Raw genomic sequence first — 19,711 nt, 5'->3', positions numbered from 1 at the left:
TTTCATATTTCAAGAAGGAAGGTAAGCAGTGGATGCCCTAGCTTGTCATTGTTTGATTAATTTAGTGACAGTAATAACAGCAAGTCCAGGACTCACCCATGTGCAGTTAACTACTGTGGTCTCTATGTATCTTCAATATAGAGCTCAGGTTATTTTTCATCTTGACACAAAACAATGTCTTTTCAGATGCCAATTGAAAATTCCTACGGCAAGACTTGGTAGAATGTTTTTAGAGAAAACCAATTACCTGTTTGCTTTGAATCCAGGTAATTGAAAGGGTTGCTTTTATTCCTCAAACGTCTAAGCTTTCAAAAAATATATTGAAATACTAGAATAGTAAGTCTGTCTGAAAATATTTAACTTATGAAATTTATAGTTTATTATAGTGAAAAGTACTTTCATTTGCATTACTTGTTTTTCTACAACTATTGGGACCTGCAAACTGAATGGTGATGGCTGTGTTGTCTTCAAAATATAAAATGATCTTATAGGTAAAATATAGATGAAGGTGATCTATTAAAGCAAGAATATGAATGTTTATGAAAATGCTAACAAAGACTATTGGATTTAAAACAGAAATGTTTTTTCATGAAACATCTTGAAACTACCAAAATCAGAATATTGTTCAACAATAATAAAGTGTGCATTTATGTGTAGGCTCCTAAACCTTTCTGGGTTTCTGTTAATGGAAAGGTAGTTCACTCTGCTTAGATGGGCTTAGTACCTTTCCTGGTTTCCAGGCAAACATCCCCTATCCCCTTCCCCTCCCCTTCATTATACATAAATACGTCCCTGACATATATAATGCCTTTGATTTGATAAAATGTTGAATATTAATTGACTTATAAAATAGCTGATTAAGGAAACACACACACACACACACACACACACACACACACACACACACACACAAAGCAGCAGAAACTAACATAGCCTGATCCTATGCTGTTGGGCAGGCACATGATGACTTTGTTGCTTGTTTAAGAAACACACTCAAGAAAGAGACTAAACTCATAAATATCATCATTGTTTACTTTTTAAAAAATCCTGCATATCTACTTGCCTAGGCAAGCTTCTCAGTTGTCAAATAACTTCTCTAGGCCCATTTTAAGTATTCAGTTTCATATATTAATCATTGAAATTCTTATATTTGAACTTTGCAGCTTTGGCAATTGTGTTTCTTCCTTTTTTTTTTCTTCTTTTTTTTTCTCCATCTTTATTACATTGGGTATTTCTTATTAACATTTCAATTGTTATTACCTTTGCTGGTTTCCAGGCATACATCCCCCTAACCCCTTCCCCTCCCCTTCTATATGGGTATTCCCCTCCCCATCCTCCCCTCATTACCTCCCTCCCCCCAACAATCCCATTCACTGGGGGCTCAATCTTGGCAGGACCAAGGGCTTCCTCTTCCACTGGTGCTCTCACTAGGCTATTCATTGCTACCTATGAGGTCGGAGCCCAGGGTCAGTCCATGTATAGTCTTTGGGTAGCGGCTTAGTCCCTGGAAGCTCTGGTTGGTTGACATTGTTGTTCATATGGGGTCTCAAGTCCCTTCAAGCTTTTTCAGTCCTTTCTCTGATTCCTACACTGGGGGTCCCGTTCTCAGTTCAGTGCTTTGCTGCTGGCATTCGCCTATGTATTTGCCATATTCTGGCTGTGTCTCTCAGGAGAGATCTATATCCGGTAATTGTGTTTTTTTAAAAGCCTAATCACAAGCCCTAGCAACTGGACCTGAAAAACTATGACTCTGTTCTGTAAAGCTTATGTTTTCTTGTACATTCTGAGTTTGATGAACATGAATGTTATTTTCTCAAAAGTTGTTTCATTGTTGTGGGTTACAACAATATGCACCATCTTAAAGATACAGACTGTGTGTCTGGAGAGAAGAGAGTGAGATAGACTTTTAGTGCTGTGTGTAAATGCTTGCTTTGTTATTTTCTATATGATTGATATATGTCACAATTGAAATTTATAAGACAATGTAGCGAGACAAGAGGAATGAAAACTGGGTAATGAGATTCATTTCCAGAGTTGGCCTTACTATTGGGTTTCAGAGCTCTTTGTCACATGGCTGTGGAAAAAAACTCAGATACATGTTGAGGAAGAGGCCGGAGATCTACTAAAGGGAGGTGGTCTTTAGTATAACTGTATAATAATAATAAATATAAACTAGGTCAGGAAGACTGTGGCAGGCATTACAATTCAGATGTGTTCTAGTCAAATTGCATCAGCAGAGAGTGGACTTCAGGAAACAAAGACTTACTGAGAAAAGATCAACAAAACATAACTTTTGCATGGATATGATATTTTTATTAATAGAAAACATATAAATACTATTTATATATGTGCATTGCATTTACTTTAAAAATAAAAACTGGTATTTTCATTGTTGAATAGACTTTGAAAGATTCTATATTTATTTTTCATAAGAACCAAGATCACGATGATACTGAAAATATCTCCAATAAAAATACAAATAAATTATGTATTTACATATGCATAAAGGTACATGCATATGCTAAATGAAAATATTTCCCAATTAATGAAATTTACTCATAAATGTACATATGTAAAATATCTTGCAAATACTTCAATAGCGCCTTGTTCCAACAAAAGTACCAATATGAACCATAAGAGCACCAAATGATTGCTGTGATTTTCTTTAAATATTACTTGTTTGTTTCATATTTACTCCTTTTAATTTTTTATGTAGATTAACTTTGTATTTAACATTTAAAATTCTGCATATTCATTAACAAAAAGAATCAGGTCTTTTGTGTGTGTACAAATCAAATATGTATATTAATTAGAATTTATGTACCAGTCTCTAACCAAACCTTGAGTCTATCAAGGATCTTTCTATATTACATAAATTTTTCCTCTGTTACATTTTGATGTACAGTTGACTTTTGTTCCATGCTTTTTAGAAATGAAGAATTTGTATATAGATCTTTGAAAGAAATAGTTGTGGTGTAATAAACATCTATAATAGTATCGATTATATCTTTGGAAGAATTATTTCCTTGGTGTTTGGAATTAAGTCATCCATGTAGACAAAGAGGTGAGCACATATCCTAATGGGATTGCCATTGCACCCCTGTGTTCTAATGAGAGTGTGCTACTCTTGTTATTACTGCTTGTGTTTTAATGTGCTACCTGGCCTTTTCTTCTCCTGAGTGATTAACAACTTCTGTAGTTATTTTTTTGTCTGTTTTCTGCACTTGAATGAAATTTCAGTTTTGCAAAGCAACATTTGTATTTTCTAGATTTTTCTGAAGATAAAAAAATTAACTTTCTGTATGTGTTTTTGTGTGTGTGTTTGTGTACATACGTGCATGTCCAACTGCACATATGTGAGTGCAAGTGCCCTCAGAGTCTAAAACAAGACAAAAAGTAGTTTGAGTTACCAGTAGTTGATCTGACTTAGATGCTGGGAGCCAAACTCAGATCTTCTGTGAGAACACTATATGAATTTAATGGATGAGCCATCTGTCCAGCTGCTGTTTTGCTTTGTAATCAATTTTCTTGTACATAAAGCAAGTGCTCATTAAACATAAGTAGAATGAAAATGAATGCAGGTATGTGTATGTCAATTAATATTTATGCAAACATAGTTTGGGAGTGATATAAGTAGAGAAATGGCCCAAATAATTGGATCAATATAGAATAAATTGGTTGGAATCTTTGGTAAGAAATAAGATTTTCTTGATTTCTTTTTTATCAGTGTTAATGTGGACTACAGCTATGTGAAATTGGAATGCAATTGTCCCAGTTTTACAAACTTGTTTGCTCAGAGTGGCCTTTGCTTCTGATTTTCACCTTATGGCACCACTTAATTTATTTCAAGTATATACTTAAAGATTATTTAGCAGCATTTACAAAGAATTTACTAGGGAGAATAAAGTAATTTAATTTTTATTATATATTTTCTCATCTAAAAGAGTAAAGAGAATGTAGCAATATAATGCAATAATTACTATTACTTGTAATTTTCTCACATTTCATATTAGTATTTCAAATTAATATTCTCAGAGCTTCAAATAAATTACCATTATAAACCCAAATGTTCTAAACTCTTTGATACCTTTTGTATAATAATATTATTTACCATTAAGCTGCTTATGTCATTGAAAAGACTAAATAGATTAATGATTTAGTTAGTATTAAATTAAATTTATTTTGTACTGAATTTGTATCTTAATTTATATAGCTATAGGACAATGTACTTCTTATTATATATTGTGGCATTTATTTAACTAAGACTTATCTTCTATTTATTGTTATTTATGAGCGTGTGTGTGTGTGTGTGTGTGTGTGTGTGTGTGTGTGTGTGTGCGCGTGATTGTTTGTGCACATGTTAGTTCAGGTGGATGAAGAAGCCAGAAAAAAGGATTCCTTTAAGTGACAGTGACAGGGTTTTTGAGCTGTCTAACATGGGACTCAGTATCTTTCTATTAAGATGAAAAGCTCTTAGTCATTGAAGCATTTCTCTAGTCCCTAATTAAGCATGTACACACAGAGAGACACAGACACAGACACACACCACTCCAACACACAGACATACACATTGTGTGTGTGTGTGTGTGTGTGTGTGTGTGTGTGTGTGTGTGTGTGTGTGCATGGCTGCATGTTTGTTTGAGAGAATGAGAGAGAGAGAAGTATCACATCTCTGATTCTACTTAGGTATCACCAGTATGATAATTTATGGCTGATAGGACTGGCCTTTATCTATTAAACACAATCTTGACAGTTAATAGTATTAAGTGTACCCATATAGAAAAAAAACATTTTAAACAGGCTAAAATGAGCCTATAAATTCTTTTGATATATAAACCATTCTTACTTTCAAAAGTCAAGTGAAGGTATGAAACTTTGACAAGCTTTCTTTGAGCAGTGTTAATATAAGCTGCCATTTCCAATAGAATTGTTTCTCAGCCTTCAGTAAAATCTATAAAGGCCTTTAGTGTTCAGTCATAGGTCGATAATTCTGAAGTCATAAAAGTTCGCTACAGTTAATGTCAAATTGTTGCATAAATTAAGGTTGGTAATTCAGAATTCTTTTTTATAACTTACATGTAGCACAGTTCTCACAAATCCATGGTGTGGAAAATAAAAAACAGATAAAGGTCAGACATATGTTTGTGACTTAAATTTGAGTTAAATATCTCTGAATGACTTAGGACATGCACACGGCATTGTACAGGAAATAATAGTAATGTGCAGAGGTCAAGTGCTTTAGAAGTTGTGTTAGTCAACTGTTGTATAGCAGAATAGAAGTGATAGAATAGATATGTATGTATATATGTATGCTTGTTTGTATGTAATGCTATTTATTAGAGTGGCTTTCAGGCTGTGGTCCAGCTAGTCCAACAGTGGCTGGCTTCTTGGAGAGCCCAGGAATGCAACAGTCAATTAGCCAACGAGGTTGAATATCTCAGCCAGACTTCATTCCATGTAAGAACCCAGAAGACATAGGCTCTAACACTAGTAAAGGAATGCTTTGGCAGCAGGATATTCCAACTTACATGTGAGAACGAGGGCAAGCACACCAAAAGCAAAACATCTTTCTTCCATGTCCTTTATGTAAGCTGCTAGGAGATGTGACCCAGTGTTAGGATGAATCTTCACACCTCAAGTGATCTGGATTTAAAATGAGACTTCATACCTCAAATGAAATAAACTAAAAATTTGTCACAAGTATATCTACTTGCTTATTTTTTAAGTTAATCTCAGATGAGGTTAAGTTGACAGCCAAGAAGAGCTATTACAGAACCTTAGTATATTCAATAGAGAAAAATCTTGACCCATATTTCACTTGATTCCTTTATTTCTTTAGTTTCTTACTTCCTTCCAATTTCCTTCTATTTCCTCTTACTCTTTTTTATATTTATGTTTAAGAATTCTGGCAGGGTCAGAACAAACAGTGTTTACATTAAAGCAGCACTTCAGGGTTTAACAGAATTCTTCTTGTCTAGTCCAGGTGTGCCTGAACCCTTATGGGATCTGTTGTTAGCAAACCATTCTTGCCCCTGTTCCAAAGACCCAAAGCATCCCTCCTGAAAACACATTTATGAGAAACATCCTCAAGTGTGGATGGCACTGAGACAAGAAGCACAAGCAGTCTAAGAAGTAATGTGACTCCACTCAACTCAAAGGAGTGTTGGCCAGAGAATGAAAGATCAGTTCTAAAAGGCATATGGAAATCCGAAGTTCTTACGGGAGCCAAAAGAATATGTAAGAATCACAATCAGGGTATCATCATATAATATAAAGTCATGACAATGAATATTGTGAACTAAAGATAGAAAACTGTATTAATAATTAAAGTATTCCAATTTTCACCTTGTAGTTTTTCAGCTTTTACAAAAGGTTTCTTGCTATTTCAGAGATCCCAAGCCTCTGACTTAGTAATTTCCTGGATGAACTCCAAGAACCCAGAAGAGCTGCTCACAAATGTACTAGGATCCACAGAATTTTACTATGGGAAGTGACAGTTGTAAGACTAACTTACCCATGATGCATTACTCCAACAGATTTAGAATATATTGTATAAGTTTTATATATTATGCCACACTGTAAATGGATAATGCTCGCTTTTCCAATGTCCCCAGGTAAGTAGAGGCACTGTCTACAGGTGGTACACTTCGCATCTTAGCAGTTTGATAATATGACTCTAGGCAAGGGAGGAATTATAATTATTCAATTAAAACAATGCTTTGTTAAAGGAGGAAAAGTGTTTTTAACCAACAATGTGGGGATAACTAGAACACCCTCCAAAAGAAATTAATGTCTAGAAGACCCTGTAAAAGAAATTAATGTTTACAAGTTATCTTCATATATATATGTATATATACATATATATATTCATACTAAGTTAAAAGTTTAGTATGTTTAGATAAAAATACAGAGGTTTTGTTTTAACCTTTGAAGTTAGAAAACAAAATAACCTCTAAGAAAACATGTCACAGACTTTACTTAGAAATTGATATACAAAAACAACTACTGAGAAATGTTAAAACTGAGATCAAATGGTTATATCTGCACACTTTAAACATTGTTTCTTTAGCGTATATGGAATGTATAAGCCAAATAAAAAAAATGTACACACATTCATTAAAAACTAAAAATGACCATGAAGCTTAGTAAGATATTTCACAAAAGAACATATGAGAATAATTAGATTAGTAGACATTAAGAGAATGCAAATAAAAATCACAATTTAATGAATATGTATCTCCGAAACTTTCCAGAGATGTAGAGTCACAGGTCTTAATGCGATGTCAGTTCAGAATGCAAAGTGATACTGAGTCATTGTGGCAGTTTTAAATTAGTGTACCCTAGACATGTGACTCAGTAATTTTTTTTTCTTTTTTCTTTATTAACTTGAGTATTTCTTATATACAATTCGAGTGTTATTCCCTTTCCCGGTTTCCGGGCAAACATCCCCCTCCCCCCTCCCCTTCCTTATGGGTGTTCCCCTCCCAACCCTCCCCCCAATGCCGCCCTCCCCCCATAGACTAGTTCACTGGGGGTTCAGTCTTAGCAGGACCCAGGGCTTCCCCTTCCACTGGTGCTCTTACTAGGATATTCATTGCTACCTATGGGGTCAGAGTCCAGAATCAGTCCATGTATAGTCTTTAGGTAGTGGCTTAGTCCCTGGAAGCTCTGGTTGCTTGGCATTGTTGTACTTTTGGGGTCTCGAGCCCCTTCAAGCTCTTCCAGTTCTTTCTCTCATTCCTTCAATAGGGGACCTATTCTCAGTTCAGTGGTTTGCTGCTGGCATTCGCCTCTGTATTTGCTGTATTCTGGCTGTGTCTCTCAGGAGCGATCTACACCCGGCTCCTGTCGGTCTGCACTTCTTTGCTTCATCCATCTTGTCTAATTGGGTGGCTGTATATGTATGGGCCACATGTGGGGCAGGCTCTGAATGGGTGTTCCTTCAGTCTCTGTTTTAATCTTTGCCTCTCTATTCCCTGCCAAGGGTATTCTTTTTCCTCATTTAAAGAAGGAGTGAAGCATTCACATTTTGATCATTTGTCTTGAGTTTCGTTTGTTCTAGGGATCTAGGGTAATTCAAGCATTTGGGCTAATAGCCACTTATCAATGAGTGCATACCATGTATGTCTTTCTGTGATTGGGTTAGCTCACTCAGGATGATATTTTCCAGTTCCAACCATTTGCCTACGAATTTCATAAACTCGTTGTTTTTGATAGCTGAGTAATATTCCATTGTGTAGATGTACCACATTTTCTGTATCCATTCCTCTGTTGAAGGGCATCTGGGTTCTTTCCATTTTCTGGCTATTATAAATAAGGCTGCGATGAACATAGTGGAGCACGTGTCTCTTTTATATGTTGAGGCATCTTTTGGGTATATGCCCAAGAGAGGTATAGCTGGATCCTCAGGCAGTTCAATGTCCAATTTTCTGAGGAACCTCCAGACTGATGTCCAGAATGGTTTTACCAGTCTGCAATCCCACCAACAATGGAGGAGTGTTCCTCTTTCTCCACATCCTCGCCAGCATCTGCTGTCACCTGAGTTTTTGATCTTAGCCATTCTCACTGGTGTGAGGTGAAATCTCAGGGTTGTTTTGATTTGCATTTCCCTTATGACTAAAGATGTTGAACATTTCTTTAGGTGTTTCTCAGCCATTCGGCATTCCTCAGCTGTGAATTCTTTGTTTAGCTCTGAACCCCATTTTTTAATAGGGTTATTTGTTTCCCTGCGGTCTAACTTCTTGAGTTCTTTGTATATTTTGGATATAAGGCCTCTATCTGTTGTAGGATTGGTAAAGATCTTTTCCCAATCTGTTGGTTGCCGTTTTGTCCTAACCACAGTGTCCTTTGCCTTACAGAAGCTTTGCAGTTTTATGAGATCCCATTTGTCGATTCTTGATCTTAGAGCATAAGCCATTGGTGTTTTGTTCAGGAAATTTTTTCCAGTGCCCATGTGTTCCAGATGCTTCCCTAGTTTTTCTTCTATTAGTTTGAGTGTGTCTGGTTTGATGTGGAGGTCCTTGATCCACTTGGACTTAAGCTTTGTACAGGGTGATAAGCATGGATCGATCTGCATTCTTCTACATGTTGCCCTCCAGTTGAACCAGCACCATTTGCTGAAAATGCTATCTTTTTTCCATTGGATGGTTTTGGCTCCTTTGTCAAAAATCAAGTGACCATAGGTGTGTGGGTTCATTTCTGGGTCTTCAATTCTATTCCATTGGTCTATCTGTCTGTCTCTGTACCAATACCATGCAGTTTTTATCACTATTGCTCTGTAATACTGCTTGAGTTCAGGATAGTGATTCCCCCTGAAGTCCTTTTATTGTTGAGGATAGCTTTAGCTATCCTGGGTTTTTTGTTATTCCAGATGAATTTGCAAATTGTTCTGTCTAACTCTTTGAAGAATTGGATTGGTATTTTGATGGGGATTGCATTGAATCTATAGATTGCTTTTGGTAAAATGGCCATTTTTACTATATTAATCCTGCCAATCCATGAGCATGGGAGATTTTTCCATCTTCTGAGGTCTTCTTCAATTTCTTTCCTCAGTGTCTTGAAGTTCTTATTGTACAGATCTTTTACTTGCTTGGTTAAAGTCACACCGAGGTACTTTATATTATTTGGGTCTATTATGAAGGGTGTCGTTTCCCTAATTTCTTTCTCGGCTTGTTTCTCTTTTGTATAGAGGAAGGCAACTGATTTATTTGAGTTAATTTTATACCCAGCCACTTTGCTGAAGTTGTTTATCATCTTTAGTAGTTCTCTGGTGGAACTTTTGGCATCACTTAAATATACTATCATATCATCTGCAAATAGTGATATTTTGACCTCTTCTTTTCCGATCTGTATCCCTTTGATCTCCTTTTGTTGTCTGATTGCTCTGGCTAGAACTTCAAGAACTATATTGAATAAGTAGGGAGAGAGTGGGCAGCCTTGTCTAGTCCCTGATTTTAGTGGGATTGCTTCAAGTTTCTCTCCATTTAGTTTAATGTTAGCAACTGGTTTGCTGTATATGGCTTTTACTATGTTTAGGTATGGGCCTTGAATTCCTATTCTTTCCAGGACTTTTATCATGAAGGGGTGTTGAATTTTGTCAAATGCTTTTTCAGCATCTAATGAAATGATCATGTGGTTCTGTTCTTTCAGTTTGTTTATATAATGGATCACGTTGATGGTTTTCCGTATATTAAACCATCCCTGCATGCCTGGGATGAAGCCTACTTGATCATGGTGGATGATTGTTTTGATGTGCTCTTGAATTCGGTTTGTCAGAATTTTATTGAGTATTTTTGCTTCGATATTCATAAGGGAAATTGGTCTGAAGTTCTCTTTCTTTGTTGTGTCTTTGTGTGGTTTAGGTATAAGAGTAATTGTGGCTTCGTAAAAGGAATTCGGTAGGGCTCCATCTGTTTCAATTTTGTGGAATAGTTTGGATAATATTGGTATGAGGTCTTCTATGAAGGTTTGATAGAATTCTGCACTAAACCCGTCTGGACCTGGGCTCTTTTTGGTTGGGAGACCTTTAATGACTGCTTCTATTTCCTTAGGAGTTATGGGGTTGTTTAACTGGTTTATCTGTTCCTGATTTAACTTCGATACCTGGTATCTGTCTAGGAAATTGTCCATTTCCTGAAGATTTTCAAATTTTGTTGAATATAGGTTTTTATAGTAAGATCTGATGATTTTTTGAATTTCCTCTGAATCTGTAGTTATGTCTCCCTTTTCATTTCTGATTTTGTTAATTTGGACGCACTCTCTGTGTCCTCTCGTTAGTCTGGCTAAGGGTTTATCTATCTTGTTGATTTTCTCAAAGAACCAACTTTTGGTTCTGTTGATTCTTTCTATGGTCCTTTTTGTTTCTACTTGGTTGATTTCAGCTCTGAGTTTGATTATTTCCTGCCTTCTGCTCCTCCTGGGTGTATTTGCTTCTTTTTGTTCTAGAGCTTTTAGGTGTGCTGTCAAGCTGCTGACATATGCTCTTTCCTGTTTCTTTCTGCAGGCACTCAGCGCTATGAGTTTTCCTCTTAGCACAGCTTTCATTGTGTCCCATAAGTTTGAGTATGTTGTATCTTCATTTTCATTAAATTCTAAAAAGTTTTTAATTTCTTTCTTTATTTCTTCCTTGACCAGGTTATCATTGAGTAGAGCATTGTTCAATTTCCACGTATATGTGGGCATTCTTCCCTTATTGTTATTGAAGACCAGTTTTAGGCCGTGGTGGTCCGATAGCACGCATGGGATTATTTCTATCTTTCTGTACCTGTTGAGGCCCGTTTTTTGACCAATTATATGGTCAATTTTGGAGAAAGTACCATGAGGAGCTGAGAAGAAGGTATATCCTTTTGCTTTAGGATAGAATGTTCTATAAATATCCGTTAAGTCCATTTGGCTCATGACTTCTCTTAGTCTGTCGACATCACTGTTTAATTTCTGTTTCCATGATCTGTCCATTGATGAGAGTGGTGTGTTGAAATCTCCCACTATTATTGTGTGAGGTGCAATGTGTGTTTTGAGCTTTAGTAAGGTTTCTTTTACGTATGTAGGTGCCCTTGTATTTGGGGCATAGATATTTAGGATTGAGAGTTCATCTTGGTGGATTTTTCCTTTGATGAATATGAAGTGTCCTTCCTTATCTTTTTTGATGACTTTTAGTTGGAAATTGATTTTATTTGATATTAGAATGGCTACTCCAGCTTGCTTCTTCTGACCATTTGCTTGGAAAGTTGTTTTCCAGCCTTTCACTCTGAGGTAGTGTCTGTCTTTGTCTCTGAGGTGTGTTTCCTGTAGGCAGCAGAATGCAGGGTCCTCATTGCGTATCCAGTTTGTTAATCTATGTCTTTTTATTGGGGAGTTGAGGCCATTGATATTGAGAGATATTAAGGAATAGTGATTATTGTTTCCCTTTATATTCATATTTGGATGTGAGGTTATGTTTGTGTGCTTTCATTCTCTTTGTTTTGTTGCCAAGACGATTAGTTTCTTGCTTCTTCTAGGGTATAGCTTGCCTCCTTATGTTGGGTTGTACCATTTATTATCCTTTGTAGTGCTGGATTTGTAGAAAGATATTGTGTAAATTTGGTTTTGTCATGGAATATCTTGGTTTCTCCATCAATGTTAATTGAGAGTTTTGCTGGATACAGTAACCTGGGCTGGCATTTGTGTTCTCTTAGGGTCTGTATGACATCAGTCCAGGATCTTCTGGCCTTCATAGTTTCTGGCGAGAAGTCTGGTGTGATTCTGATAGGTCTGCCTTTATATGTTACTTGACCTTTTTCCCTTACTGCTTTTAATATTCTTTCTTTATTTTGTGCATTTGGTGTTTTGACAATTATGTGACGGGAGGTGTTTCTTTTCTGGTCCAATCTATTTGGAGTTCTGTAGGCTTCTTGTATGTCTATGGGTATCTCTTTTTTTAGGTTAGGGAAGTTTTCTTCTATGATTTTGTTGAAGACATTTACTGGTCCTTTGAGCTGGGAGTCTTCACTCTCTTCTATACCTATTATCCTTAGGTTTGATCTTCTCATTGAGTCCTGGATTTCCTGTATGTTTTGGACCAGTAGCTTTTTCCGCTTTACATTATCTTTGACAGTTGAGTCAATGATTTCTATGGAATCTTCTGCTCCTGAGATTCTCTCTTCCATCTCTTGTATTCTGTTGGTGAAGCTTGTATCTACAGCTCCTTGTCTCTTCTTTTGGTTTTCTATATCCAGGGTTGTTTCCATGTGTTCTTTCTTGATTGCTTCTATTTCCATTTTTAATTCCTTCAACTGTTTGATTGTATTTTCCTGGAATTCTTTCAAGGAGTTTTGCGATTCCTCTCTGTAGGTTTCTACTTGTTTATTAATGTTTTCCTGTGTTTCCCTAAGTGTGTTCATGTCTTTCTTGAAGTCCTCCAGCATCATGATCAAATATGATTTTGAAACTAGATCTTGCTTTTCTGGTGTGTTTGGATATTCCATGTTTGTTTTGGTGGGAGAATTGGGCTCCGATGATGGCATGTAGTCTTGGTTTCTGTTGCTTGGGTTCCTGCGCTTGCCTCTCGCCATCAAATTATCTCTAGTGTTACTTTGTTCTGCTATTTCTGACAGTGACTAGACTGTCCTATAAGCCTGTGTGTCAGGAGTGCTGTATACCTGTTTTCCTCTCTTTCAGTCAGTTCTGGGGACAGAGTGTTCTGCTTTCGGGCGTGTAGTTTTTCCTCTCTACAGGTCTTCAGCTGTTCCTGTGGGCCTGTGTCTTGAGTTCACCAGGCAGCTTTCTTGCAGCAGAAAATTTGGTCTTACCTGTGGTCCCGAGGCTCAGGTTCGCTCGTGGGGTGCTGCCCAGGGGCTCTCTGCAGCGGCAGCAACCAGGAAGACCTGTGCCGCCGTTTCCGGGAGCTTCAGTGCACCAGGGTTCCAGATGGTCTTTGGCTTTTTCCTCTGGCGTCCGAGATGTGTGTGCAGGGAGCAGTCTCTTCTGGTTTCCCAGGCTTGTCTGCCTCTCTGAAGGTTTAGCTCTCCCTCCCACGGGATTTGGGTGCAGAGAACTGTTTATCCGGTCTGTTTCTTTCAGGTTCAGGTGGTGTCTCAGGCAGGTGTCCTGCCGCTCCTGGACCCTCCCCCACGGTATCCCAGAGGCCTTATACAGTTTCCTCTTGTGCCAGGGATGTGGGCAGTGGTGAGCAGTGTTGGTGGTCTCTTCTGCTCTGCAGCCTCAGGAGTGCCCACCTGACCAGGCGGTTGGGTCTCTCTTTCACCGGGTCTGGGAGCAGAGAGCTGCTGCGGGCCGGCGACTCAGTAATTTTTTATAAATTCATGACAGTGTCGCAAAAGAATAATATTGAATTAAGTAAGGTTCTGGGCAACATAAAGCAGACATAGCATGTGTACAGTATGGTAGGTTTTTTTTTCCTAGGCTCTAGACCTAGGGATGCTAAAGACAAAAAGAAAAATGAGAGCTTTCTTTTAAAGCCTGTGTACTATTCAGCAGAGGAATATGAGGGGCGACTTTGAAGTGATGAAAGAATTAAAGATTGTTACTGAGACAATGGTTCTCAGGTGTATACATTTTATACACTTAATGAAAATATACTTGAGAGGTGTATATTTTATTTGATCTCAGCTATGTTGGCAAAGGTGAGGTTAATGAAAGTAATCATCTAGTTTTCATAACAATGTTGCAAAATTTTCTGCCTCCTACCTGAGTATCATTGCTCTATAGTCCTTTATTAGGCACAATAAGGAGTAAGAATGATTTTTTTCAGAAAATCTAGAAGATCCAAGACCTAAATTTAGTGTATCACAATGCAGCCTTATGTATATGTAAGTGGGGAAAGGATTCTGATAGGAAAATGATAGGAAACAGAGAGAGAGAGAGAGAGAGAGAGAGAGAGAGAGAGGAAGAAGAAGAAGAAGAAGAAGAAGAAGAAGAAGAAGAAGAAGAAGAAGAAGAAGAAGAAGAAGAAGAAGAGGAAGAGGAAGAGGAAGAAGAAGAAGAGTAGGGGGAGGAGGAGGAGGAGGAGGAAGAGGAAGAGGAAGAAGAAGAAGAAGAAGAAGAAGAAGAAGAAGAAGAAGAAGAAGAAGAAGAAGAAGAAGAAGAAGAAGAAGAAGAAGAAGAAGAAGAAGAATTCTGCCTGGTCAGTCATGTGTCTGTACCAGGAATAATTGTGAATTTCCTTGTGTGTGTCAGGCAGAACTAGAACTAAGACTTTGATGACTGCTGGGAATGACAGAGTTTTATAAAGTGCTGAAGAAGCTAGTCAACAACAGTGACTTGAATAAAGATTTTATGGATTTGTAGATTTGCCAGGATTCTTAACTGATATGAGCTCTATAAATATCCAATGCTGCTAGATGTAGCCATCTGGGATGAGTGGAAAAATTAATCCACATTCATTATTAATTCCTCAAAAAAACCCCACAAATGTAGATGCATCAACATCTACATTTCCACGTCTTTTTAAATAAAGGGGGGAAAACTTGATATTTTTTAGTGAAATAATATTGAATGATTAATTAGTCCATAGAGAAAAATAAAGGCAAGCGCAAATGTGTGCTTCTCAAAGTAGGTCATCAATGTTCCAAAAAGACATACATCAGTGTGAAGTGTTGTCCCTTGTCCTTAGAAAGAATTAATCATTAATAGAAGCATTAACATTAATATTTTAGATGGATACATGAAATCAGTGAAATGTGTTTATATGTATCTGTAACTACATTTCAGTGCATGTGAGTAAAGAATAAAGGATGAGAAAAGGAGAGAAGGAGGGAATGAAAGAGGGAGGGTGGCAAAGAAACAAGTAAAATGAAACTCAATCTGCTTCATTTTTTTCCATCTCCCCAGTGCAGCCACCTTCACTGGAAACTCATTGACTGAACTTGTGAGCATCAGGCTACTTGTCTCTCATTCTAATGGGGTAACAGTATTGATAATGTGCAGGAATTACAATTCTGCAGGAATATGATGAGATTGAATACTCATGTATTGGGATGCTGCACAGTAGTTTGTCTGAACAAAATATTTAATTTTTAGTCATTTTGAGCCAGTGTTTGAAAACTGTTGATGCTAAGCATTCAGTTACAGAAACACTTCATTGTGGTATATTCAAAGCTAAGAAATATGTAACACATTTTGGGTATCCATTTTTCCTGTTGATGGACATGAAAGCTGAATCCTTAACCATTGCAAACAGTTTGACCATGAACATGGAGATGTAGCACATTGCCTTAGATTAGTACAGACACACGAAGAAACCTATCATTCTGTCTTCTGGTACATCTAATCTTAGCTTTTGGAAAAACTGCCATGTAGATTTTCAATAGCTATGAGTCAATAATACTCTGTCACAAGGGACACTTAGTTCTAACTCAAGTCCCATTTGTTCACTTGGCTTTGTGTTTTATCCCTTGTATTAGTTTAAGGGAATTTTCAGTGCCTTAGTAACAAAACTAAAATAAATACAGCTAGGAGTATTGATGTATAGTCTTTGACCATAAATATCTCTTTTGCCCATTGCTATTCTCTTCTTAGTATCTACCTAAGCTTTTAAGTCTTTAGGTCCTAATAGTAACTCATATGCAGGAATTATATTTTATAAATAAACCTGAATTACTCATCAACACAGACACATCATAAAACAAGAGCTCTATATATGTAAGAAAATAAGTCAGAATACTAGACATAAGAACAGAATTACATACTTGAGGATATAGCTTGTGTGTGAATCCCAGATGAGTCTCTGAGAAGGGGAAAATGAGAGGAAGATGACATTCATAAAAGTTCACCAAGTGAGGGAATCTCAGCTCTCTCCTGAGCTTTTACACAAGCTTTGGTGGCATTTGAGATGCATTATATAAGGAGGAGACTATGCACAAGAATAAACCCTCTAGTCAAGAGGCATGAAACAGAGCTGAGTTTAATGATTCTCATTCCCAATCAACATTATAATGGGAAAGCATGAGCTGGAGGGAACATTGGGTTTAGAAGCAGGCATTTGTCCTCATGGAAACTGCATTTAGCTTCAGAGTGCTCTAACCGGAGCTTCCAACACTGAGGCCCCAGGTCCTCTTCATTGTCCACTCTTGGTTCTCTCCTACACTACAAAGAATAGTAGGTGCTTCTTATGCCTTTGACATTGTAGGAGGCACAGCTTTTTCCCACCAGAGAGTCTTCCATAGACAGTTGGGTACTATGTTGTTTTCATTGTTGGATAAGAAAGTCGACAGGAGAGAAGCAGAAGGATGTTCTTCAGAGCATGACTTCAGTAGTTTATGTATTCTGCAAAGCCCTAGAGAATCTCTTTCTTGTAAGTTAATGTGAGTTACTGAATGTCACAGCCATAAATTAACATAAGACATACATTGGCATGAATTTCTTTATGTGAGGAAACAGCATAATATTTATATGTCAACTTTCTTCAAAAAAATCTTCATTTTTGTCTTGTGTGGGTGGTACACACCATTAATTCCAGCACTTGGAAGGCAGAGGCAGGTGAATGTCTATGAGTTAAAGGCCAGAGTGGTCTGTGAAGGAAATCTCTGGGCAACCAGGGATACCTAGAAAGACATCATCTTAAAAAATAAGTTTTCATTTATAAAAGTATTATTTTATAAAAATTGAAAAAAAGGGACAGATTTATGGCTATAATTCTTGTCAGTAAACAACTCAAGTACACAGACACATTGATAAGCTGCAAAATGTGCCATCAATTCAAGAACAAAAATTAACACAGGGGCCATGAATTCAATCTGCTTAAGAGATTCCCTAACACTAAGAACATCCGTTGGCTCTGCCAAGGCCCAACCCCCCAGTGTAGGGGAATGTCAGGGCAGAGAAGCTAGAAGGGGTGGATGGATGAGTAGGGGAACATCCTCATAGAAGAAGGGGAGGGAAGATGCAATAGGGGGTTTATGGATGGGAAACTGAGAAAGGGATAGCATTTGAAATGAAAATAAATTATAAAAATATCCAATAAAAAAGAGCATCTACTTTGGATGAAATGCCACTAGTGTATCTCTGTACTGAGCCCTCATCACACTGGCTCTGAAATATTTGTTCATTTTACTAAGAAAAGTAGTAGGTCATCCTGACAAGAACTAAACTGGCCCAATCTGGAAAGCAGATCTAAGAAGTTCTGGTTCAAAAAGTTTTCCAATTCTTTTCCCCGACCCCAAGGGGATGTTTAGTGAAAGCACAGCTTCCCCTATTGTCCCACACCAGATAAACTTGTGAATTCTAAAGCACGAATAGTTTATCTTCTGGTGCAGAAAAAGAGCAATCAAATAACTTTAGCATGCCTTAAAATCACTATACAAAGAAAGTGAGTAAGTGGGCAGAAAGATTCAATGTTAAAATTTCATCCAGCTTCAGTGTCTTGACCAATGCAAACAAGTTGAAGGTGGGCTGTCTGCAGCACTCTGTGTGCTTCTGCGTTCTACTTCCTCAGGCAGTCCAGACACCTGCACAGCAGGCAGGAAAGAATGAAGCAAAGGCTTGTGGGAATACCTTCCCCGTGGATTTCAGTGTTACAGCTCTTTAAGACATTATTCTTGAAACAGCTTCTGGTCTTTATACAGAGTGAACAAGGGCTATATAAACTTGAGAGAGTGGGAAGGGGTTTTCCTTAGGGTGAATGTACATTGGCTGAGGCTTAAGGTACTAGGAAGCCTTATTTGGATGGAGAAACATTCCAGGTACTTGCCAGATAGGAAAGGAAGTTGAACCTGTTATTTCTGTCCAAAACTATGTAATGTTCCTCAGGTAGAGGATGTGAGGGTTGGGCTCCCCAGATAATGTCAGGAAGAGAAGAAACAGCTCGGCTAGGAAAGGGAGTCCTCCATTTTGCCCTGAGATCAGGGGAGCTGCCCAGATGTGGTAGAGTAAGACTTTAATAGCAATATCCTCCAACAACTCACTTTGGTCGTAGTGGATTTTCTGCCATGGATTTCTGGTAACCCAACTGTTTAGTTATTTTCTGTAGAGATGTTTGGATTTCCACATAAGGAGAAAAAGCTGTGTCCAACTTCTAGAATAGTCATTTATAATAGAAGGACTATAGGGCACATTGCAAGAAAATATAATTGAAATTCCACTCTAACATAATAGGTGAGTTTTATAATTAAGATGCTTTGTAGGAGTTCGCTTTTGTCTATGGAAGTCAGCTTAAACATCCTGGTCCAAAAATTATCTTCATCATCTGTTGTTTCCAGAATAATTTTGGGTGCTTTGAATATCACTGGTCTTCTGATAATGTAAAAAATCTTGTCAACTCTTCCCTTAGAAAACCACATTTTGACATTGACCTCCCATCTGGACAATTTTCGGGAGGTGTGTGGCCCCTGTGCAGCCTGTGCACAGTTGTGCACACATTCTTCAGTTGCGTATAGTGGCCGCTGGTGTAGCATTACTTGCATGCAGTAGATACACAATGCAGCTTGGGCAAAGGCTCCTTCGCTTTGGAAATAAAAATAGAATCTATAATTTACTTTTTGCACTACAAGACTTACTTTTCTATGAGAAATTGGATCTTCAATATAAAACATCAGTTAATCTTTTCATAGACTGCGTTTTATAGAACTTTTTCTATAGGTTCTGTTGATAATGTATATATATATGTGTGTGTGTGTGTGTGTGTGTGTGTGTGTGTGTTTGTGTGTAAAGTTTAAGAACTTGATCTACGATCAAATGGTATAACTGTATTCATTTAGCAAATTCAGAACAAAATATATTAGTAGATACATTTTTACATTAATAAGTAAAAGCACAAAAATGTAGCTCCAGAAACTTTTTTGCCTGAGCCCTGCAGGTTTTAAGCTCCTCTCTGAGACTGAAATAGAGTCTGGAAAACATGACCCGTAGAATTACACATCTGACTGAGACTTTTCCTAAGTGTATGATAAGAATAGCATTTTAAGCAGTAATATGAAAGAAAAGCATAATTATCTTCTTGTTTTTTGTTGTCTTAGGTGAAGCAGACTAACAGTTAATAACAAAAGATGTGAAAAAAACAGATTTATAGAGGTGATTCACAGCTAATTATATACTTTAATTAAGTTATTTTTTGAGATTTTATAACAACTTGGCAAATGTCAGATGTTTAAAAGTAATATGCCAGTTAATATTGTCTCTTAATTGTCTAAAATAGCATTCGCACTCTTCTTCCACTTTTAAATTAGTATACAGAATAACCTGTTTCTCTATGGCATTTTCAAATATACATAGTTCTTGT

The 19,711-nt window shown here is 37.2% G+C and overlaps 1 long non-coding RNA gene across 1 annotated transcript in view; it reads left to right on the top strand.

The window, feature by feature from the left end:
• Positions 1-6,536: 6,536 nt before the first annotated feature.
• Positions 6,537-19,711, top strand: part of LOC148007362 (uncharacterized) — an 85,783-nt gene continuing 72,608 nt past the window's right edge. The window contains exons 1-2 of the long non-coding RNA XR_015646405.1: positions 6,537-6,614; positions 15,328-15,364. This is a non-coding gene — a long non-coding RNA (uncharacterized LOC148007362). The remainder of the gene's footprint in view (positions 6,615-15,327; positions 15,365-19,711) is intronic.

The sequence above is a fragment of the Rattus norvegicus genome, chromosome 1 (assembly GCF_021556685.1).
Source record: "Rattus norvegicus strain SHRSP/BbbUtx chromosome 1, alternate assembly SHRSP_T2T, whole genome shotgun sequence".
Taxonomy (NCBI): Eukaryota; Metazoa; Chordata; class Mammalia; order Rodentia; family Muridae; genus Rattus; species Rattus norvegicus.
This window is presented reverse-complemented; position numbering and strand designations above follow the sequence as displayed.